Below are 8,129 nucleotides of genomic sequence, written 5' to 3'. Positions count from 1 at the left end.
TGCAATTAGAACTTATGGTAAATTTTGTTTGAACTTTGCATAAAAAATAATAAAATAAAATTGTTCATGTTTTTATCACAACTAATAAATGCACAAACGCCATGTGTTGTTTATTGACAGTATTCTTTATTAGGCATCATGGTACACAACCCTTATGTTGCATCACATATGTAGGGAAAAGATCTACAAATTACAATAGCTAAGGGGGTTATTTATAAAACATTGAATTTTTCAAATTCTCTAATAAATTCAAATCACAACTCAAATGGGAGGTTATTTATGAAAAAAACTTGAACATCGAATATGCGATCGAATAGTCCCAACCCGAAAATTCGAATCAAATAAGAATTTCCTCCGAAAAAAAACCGGGAATGTCAGGAAGGCAATTAACATCTTCAAATGGTTCAACGGCCCTCTGCCATTGACTTGTAAATCCACTCGGCAGGTTTTAGGTCGAATTAGAACTGTTTCCAAGGTCGAGGTGTGATACATCCCACATTCAAATTCGAATTGGTGATTTAAAATTAGAATTTGTGAGTTTTGACCCAAAAAAAATTTGAAAGTTTTAATTCGAATTTCCCATTTGAAACTTAATAAATCTGCCCCTAAATTGTGTGTTTGTCCTATTTAAAGTGGACCTGTCACCCAGACACAAAAATCTGTATAATAAAAGTCCTTTTCAAATTAAACATGAAATCCAATTTCTATTTTTTATTAAAGCATTCATAGCTGTTGTAAGCTCATTTAGAAATCTCAGCTGTCAATCAAATATTGTCTGCCCCTCCTCTATGCCAGTGGCATAGAGGCGGGGCAGACAATTACTTTCACTTTCCATTCAGCACTTCCTAGATGTCACTGCTCTCCACACATTCCCCTGTTCTCTTTACCGTTTAATTGTGTAGCCAGGGCAAGGAAATGGACATCAGGTCCCCTATTCTGCTGCACGAACAAGATTCTGAGATGAAGCAAGGCTTGCCTTAATAAAACTGTCCACAAAATGGCTGCTTCCTGCTTGCTATAATTATGAATTCCCAGACTGAAGGAAACTAGATTCAAATAATTTATATAGGGTAATTAAAGATCATTTTTCTTGACTAATGAGATAAAATAGGATTTGGAATGGTTTTTTTTGGGTAACAGGTCCCCTTTAAGAAGGACAATACTCTATACTGAATATGCCGATCAGAGTAAGGTATAAATTATGAGGTTCATTGGTGTGAGTATTATTATGCATTCATACTGACTTCTGCCTTCCAGTTCTGGGGACATATGGCAGGTTTGATTCAAACCAAGGGGCTATTTGCAAATAGTTTTATGTTGTTTCCATATTTATGTGGGTTTCCTACTTCAGTTCTAGTTCCCTGCCACCATGCCAAAAAAACATTCAGACATAGGAATATATTAGCTGTATAGAGATAGAGAAGACAAATAAATCATGGTATAGCTTTGTACATACTGACTTACAGTGGTATGAAATAGACAGGATGTGCTGCTTGCAATAATTATTGGTTACCGTATATACTCGAGTATAAGCCGAGTTTTTCAGCACCAAAAATGTGCTTATACTCGAGTCATATATCTGCAAAAAGAAAAAAATGTGCTATCATATAATACCGTTGGTATCAGTCGGATGGCTGATACAATTGGATCTACTCACATTCAATTAGAAAGGTAGCGTTCATATATGTATGTATACAGGTGGATCTCCTCCATAGTTATGCAGAGTGCAACTATCAGGTCCTGAAGTTTCTGTGCATTTAGCATGTGGAGGCTTCTGGGGATCTCCTCCGTGGTTGTTCCTAATGGAAAAAACTGTGCATAGTGAAGTACAGACAAGGTATTCAGCCAGCCCGCAATGGGCTTGTACTTACAGGATATGCAGCTTTATGATCGCTCTATACAGATAAATCTCGGGTGTGCAGATTTATGATCGCTTTGTACAGCTGAATCCCGGGTTCCGCAAAGTTCAAAATGCAGCGTATGGAAATGAAATAATCAGAGACTGAAAGTGCGGGGAAAGAAACTCCACGAGGCAGACAACCCCCTCCCTGTAAAGAAGGAGCAGCAGCTTTCACACGCTGAACATACTGAGCCACAGAAACTGCAGGACCCAGGATTCAGCTGTACAAAGCGATAATAAATCTGCACACCCGAGATTTATCTGTACAAGTACAAGCCCAGTGCGGGCTGGCTGATGACCTTGTCTGTACTTTACTATGCACAGTTTTTTCCATTAGGAACAACCATGGAGGAGATCCCTCCACACGCTAAATCCACAGAAACTTCAGGACCCGATAGTTGCACAGAGCGAACATACAGCTGCATACTCTGCATAACTATGGAGGAGATCCACCTGTATACATACATATACGAACGCTACCTTTCTAATTGAATGTGAGTAGATGCAATTGTATCAACCATCCGACTGATACCAACGGTATTACATGATAGCACATTTATTCTTTTTGCAGATATAAAGAAGCGCAAGAGTGCACCGCCATTCTATATCCTATATGTATCCCAAGGGACTAGTGGGTCCCACGATTTAAGTGGGTGCTGCCATACCAATTCCAACAACACAAAGAGCGGAGTCTATCTATACACCAATACTTGAAGAAAGCATTTTAGATCTTCAGCAGAACACATGCTCCTGCGTAAAGATGAACCACCCCTTTAACCTATCCCTCTAACCCAGCTAAACAGACCGTGGAGGTGAGTGTGTGCGGAGTGAACTTGCTGTAACTTTCTCACCATAGGCTTATACTCGAGTCAATAAGTTTTCCCAGTTTTGTAGGTAAAATTAGGTACCTCGGGTTATACTCGGGTCGGCTTATACTCGAGTATATACAGTAAATGTCTTTGAACTGAACTCCTGGGTGTACTAGATACAAAATAATGGATGATTTAATTAATCTGAGTGGTGTAGTAGTCTACCCAATCAAGATATACTTTTTGGGCACAACAGACCGAGAACCCACGAGCAACTGAGCAGATCAACAACAATTGCATCAGGTTGTGTAACCCGTAATACTGTAAAGCATCAGCAGGTTACATTTATTGAGACATTAGAAATTTAAAATATTAAAAAAACATGTCAACAGATTTATTCAACGCCCACTACAGTTTGGTGATTTTTTGTGAATCACACTAAAGGATTTAACACAGACTGTAGGGGGCAGATTTATCAAAGGTCGAGGTGAATTTCGAATGAAAAAAATTTAATTTCGAGCTATTTTTGTGCACTTTGACTAGGAATTTTTGAATTTTAAAAAGATTAAAAAATTTGAATATTGAAATTTATCATGTACTGTCTCTTTAAAAATTAGACTTCGACCATTCGCCATCTAAAACCTGATAACTTGCTGTTTAAGCCTATGGGGGACCTCCTAGAACCAATTTGGAGTCATTGATGGACTTTGAAAAATTTAAGTTTTTTTGGGGAAAAACTTCAAATCGAATTTGATCAATTGCGATTGCGCTATTAATTTGATTCAAACCTATTCAATTGAAAATGGACCTATTCGACCCAAAAAAAAACTTCGACTTAATTACGGTTGGTCTTTTTGAATTTGAATTTCGATGTTTTTTCAATTCAAAATTCGACCCTTGATAAATATGCCCCCTAGTGTGGCTGGTAACACCGGTACCTGCTTAGCAGTGTGTGTATCTCATGGAGTAAACCGTTAATCCCTTAAAGGGTTAATGATTAATTAACACCTCACTTTTATTTCATCTTGAATTAGCTCTCTAGCAATCTGATAACTTGATGTTTTAGTTTTGGAATATGAGTGCAGCTAAATAGTGTACTACAATAATATATGCCAGGGAAAGGTATATAAATATAAATTTATTGTTAATAACATACCAGGGGCTGAATAAAATGAATTATGATAAAAGCACAAAACAAATATAGATTTGTGTGATTACTAGTGATGGGCGAATTTGTCCCGTTTCGATTCGGTGAAAAATTAGTGAATTTCCTGCGAAATTCACGAAATGGCGAGAAATTTGCCGAATCGCATTGAAGTCAATGGACGTCAAAATTGTTTTGATGTGCGTCAATCTCGACACCCACGTTAATTTTTATACGCACGCATATTTTGTCCTAATGCCCGTGACTATTCTGAAGGCGCCCAAATTTTTTTAATGCGGGTGATTTTTCGGTGAATTTTCTCTACAGTTTTGCGAAACTGTATTTTGTCCTAATGCCCGTGACTATTCTGAAGGCGCCCAAATTTTTTTAACGCGGGTGATTTTTCGGTGAATTTTCTCTACAGTTTTGCGAAACTCTGAAATTCATTGTGAATTCGCGCCTGGCGAATTTATTTGCCCATGACTGGTGATTACATTTTCATTTTGTGATTGCTAATGCTATTGATCAAAGCCATAAATTAATATGTGGTATAACTTAAATGTTAGAAGCTTCAATAAAATTTAACAACTACTGTTTAAGGTGCAGATTTAATAAGCTCGAGTGATGGTTCGAATTTCAAAAAGTTCGAATTTCGAAGAAGATTTTTGGGTACTTCGACCATCAAATAGGCTATATTCGACTTCAATTCAAAGTAAAAATTGTTCGACTATTCGACCATTCGATAATCTAAGTACTGTCTCTTTAAAAAAAACCTTTGACTTCATACTACGCCAAATTAAAGCTACTGAAGTTAGCCTATGGGGACCTTTCAGAGCACTATTCTAAGTTTTTTTGGTCAAATAAAAATCCTTCGATCGATCGCTAAAAATCGTTCGAATCGTTCGATGCAAACGTTGTAATTGTTCGATCAAAAATTTTTTATTCGACCGCAGGATTGCCAAATTTGTTGAAAAAACATCAAATTCGATATTCGAATTCGAAGTTTTTTAATTCGATGGTCAAATTTAGAAGTTTTTTGTACTTCGAAATTCGACCCTTAGTAAATCTGCCCCCAAGTGTCAAAAATGACTAAACTAATGATTCTGCAGTTATGAAAGAAATACCATTTATATGTTTATACTCTCTGCTGGAGAGCATGTCCTATGCTCTTTTGTTTTTTGAAAGCTTTAAAAATCTTTTTCCTTCAATATGTAATACTATAAAAAAAATCAACTGGTATAAAATTGTCAGCTTCTCAAGTTAAAATGAATTTAAATTACTCAAAAAAGCTGATTTAGCGTTGTTTTGCCATAGCTGTTGTCCTGATGGAAATTGGACTAGTCCCTAAATCTATTCTTTATTAAAAGCACTTTGCCCAAACAACCACAACCCCTTTTGCAGGAAAGATTGGTGCCTCTGAATATGCCCCCAGCAGCTGCTCAATTTTTTTCTGTTCCCTGCACATGCTCTGGGCTGCTATGAGTTATCGGAACTCATAGCAGGAACTTTTTTTTTTAAACTCGAATCGTATTTTAACTATCCCCTAGTTGAATAACAATAAAATAAACTCAAAAATGAGAATTTTTAAAATCAAAATTCTAATTTGAAATTCTAATTTTCACTTCGACCCTTGATAAATCTGCCCCTTAATGATGATTCAAAATATAGGGGGAGTCACAATGACTGATCTTCTTGCAGAAAGAATACATTTTCCCTACAATTGCATTCAGTTTGGTTCACATACGTTTCTATACAAATAAAGTGTAAAATCATTTTAAAATTGATAAAGTAGAACTGTGTAGGAAAGATTGCAGAAGATCAGAGATAAGGACTCACTTGCCAAAGTGTAAAATATTGGCACAAATTGTAATGGTTTTTACCCACAAAACGGCACTGAAAGCAAAAGTAAAAAATTGCATTTGGAGGTACAGTTTCTAATTGTGCTTTATTAGATAAAACTGTATATCATGAGCTGGTATTTTATTTCTGCCTTTCCCCCCCATTTTTAACAGTGTCATTAACAACTTAAAAAAACATGAAATCTTTTAAACAGTAAGTTGTCCTAAACAATTAAATCAAATTGCATTAAACTTCCTATATTTTTACATGCTAAATTGCTGATAATTTGTATGCAAAAAAGCATTAATTAGACATATGAAGGACACACGTGTGATATCACCTATTCCTTGTTTGAATTGAATAGTAAAAGTAGAGATACAAAAAAAAAAAATCATCTCTTACCTTGCTGGGCAAGCATGTAAAGGATTTTAGCAATCTATGAAACAACAACAACTTGAAACTGAGGGATAGTATAAAGTATCTCAAATGGAACACCGAAAAGATTGAAATTGTGCACATTTCTCTATTATCTCATTGGAATTGCTAGAAAAAATCTGCATGGTACTAGAGATTCACAGCAGTTCAATATCTCCCCATTTATCAAAGCTTATTTACAAAGTTTTTTGTAAGAAATTGACACATATCAGACCTGATACCTGTATCTGTTCATCAGAATATGTTGAACTGCCTCGAGCTGTCAAGTAGTTTCTGATCTAAGGAGTTATAGTGCTCAACCCTGCTCTTCTCTATAACTCTGGTGAATCCTTGCTCCTAGAAGTTTATTACATCTGGGGAGATTTGCTGGAATGGAAAATAATTGTTACATTTTATTGAGCTATTCAGAGTTGTTTAGCTTTACCATGCAATAATAAATCACCCCTAAAACGCAGTATTCCCTTTATTTAAATATAGTTTAGCTAAAACATTATAGATAGAAAAATACAAAAAACATGTAAATGGTTTGGAACACGTATTTTGCCTGTAGGCTAGGATAATACCTCACAGAGCTCAGCTAATGGACAATGGAAGCCAAACTTTCAGTTTTAAACAATCATCTCACTGAGAGAGAAAAAGTGTCTGGGCATTCTCCATAATGGGACTTTGCCAACTAAAGGAAGATTCAATGAAATGGCAAAAGGGGAGCAAAGCTTAAATGCTTGAGGCTGCAGAATGCTCTTACTCAAGGCCGATCCGTGGGCTGCTGCCCCCTGAGGCAGCAACCCCGATGCCGCCCCCCTCTCCCACTCCACTCTCAAAAGTTTAGCGTCGGAGCGGGTCAAAAGGGGTGCAATGAGCGCGTACTGCGCTTTCTGCACTAGCAGAGCCAAATTCGGCTCTTAAAGTTACAGGAGGCGGCTTTTTGCCACCCCTTGTAACTGGCCGTTCACTGCCACTTGAGGCAAGGTGCTCACCTTGCCTCATGGCAGGAACGGCCCTGCTCTTACTGATCATGTCCCCTGCTATTCCTTGGTCTGCAGATGATACAACTGACCAGAAATCATGTTATTAGAAGGTTGTACTGGCTAGTGAGTGACAAGAATGACCAGGGAGCTGGCATGCAGCCTATGTGATTCTGGGAAGAAGAAATGAATATTTAGATACTGCTTGACCTTGATGTTGAAGATGGATACTACTGAATGCAGCATTAACCTATAAAGAACTCCAGCTGCTATCTGGAGCAAAAGACCAGCGCTTGACACAGAGGTGTGATCTGGAGCACAAAAACAGACTGGAGATACTTAGCAGCCTTCAGTAAAGATAAAGGCCAGGAAATGACAGCAACTGCTGCTACGAGTACAGAGGAGCTGATTGTGATTAGTGATGGGCGAATCTGTACCGATTCGCCAAAAAATTCACCAATTTACCGCAAAATTCGTGAAAAGGTGAAAACGCATTGGTCAATGGGCATAAAAACTATTTTGATAAGCGTCAATTTTCGTGAGCGTCAATTTTTATACTCACGACTATTTTGTCCAAATGCATTATAGTTAATCGGTGTCCGATTAATTTATGCACATGTAAATTTTGACCTGTGGCAATTTTTTTTTGACACATCAGATTTTCTGTCTGGCAAATTTTCGTCACAGTTTCACAAATTAATTCGCTGGTGGTGAAACGTTGAAATCTCAGTGAATTTGTGCCTGCCAAATTTATTCGCCCATCGCTAATTGTGATCACAATTAGAGGATATCTGTGAGCAGACTGAGAGGGTAGAAGAATATATGCTTCTCACCTTTCACTTCACTCTTCCAAATGCTGCAACCCAAACTAGCTGTGTACTGCTTACCTTACCTTCTTCTTGCAGCCTGGGATGCCTGCAGTTCTTTCTGGGCTGAGTGTGCCTTGGTCAGTGGCGGCAGAAGGGCCCACCAGGTTTTTTCCTCTTGTCCTGGTGGCCCAGTCCAAAACCATACTCAGGTTCCTTGAAGAAGTAATG

At 37.6% G+C, this 8,129-nt stretch overlaps 1 long non-coding RNA gene across 1 annotated transcript in view; it reads left to right on the top strand.

Annotated features, from left to right (window-relative positions):
• Positions 1–1,849: 1,849 nt before the first annotated feature.
• Positions 1,850–8,129, top strand: part of LOC108699676 — a 44,821-nt gene continuing 38,541 nt past the window's right edge. Inside the window, exons 1-2 of the long non-coding RNA XR_001932850.2 lie at positions 1,850–2,394; positions 2,472–2,712. This is a non-coding gene — a long non-coding RNA (uncharacterized LOC108699676). The remainder of the gene's footprint in view (positions 2,395–2,471; positions 2,713–8,129) is intronic.

Source organism: Xenopus laevis, chromosome 1L, assembly GCF_017654675.1.
Source record: "Xenopus laevis strain J_2021 chromosome 1L, Xenopus_laevis_v10.1, whole genome shotgun sequence".
NCBI lineage: Eukaryota > Metazoa > Chordata > Amphibia > Anura > Pipidae > Xenopus > Xenopus laevis.
Note: the sequence above shows the minus strand (reverse complement) of the source record. Positions and strands in the feature narration are given on the sequence as shown.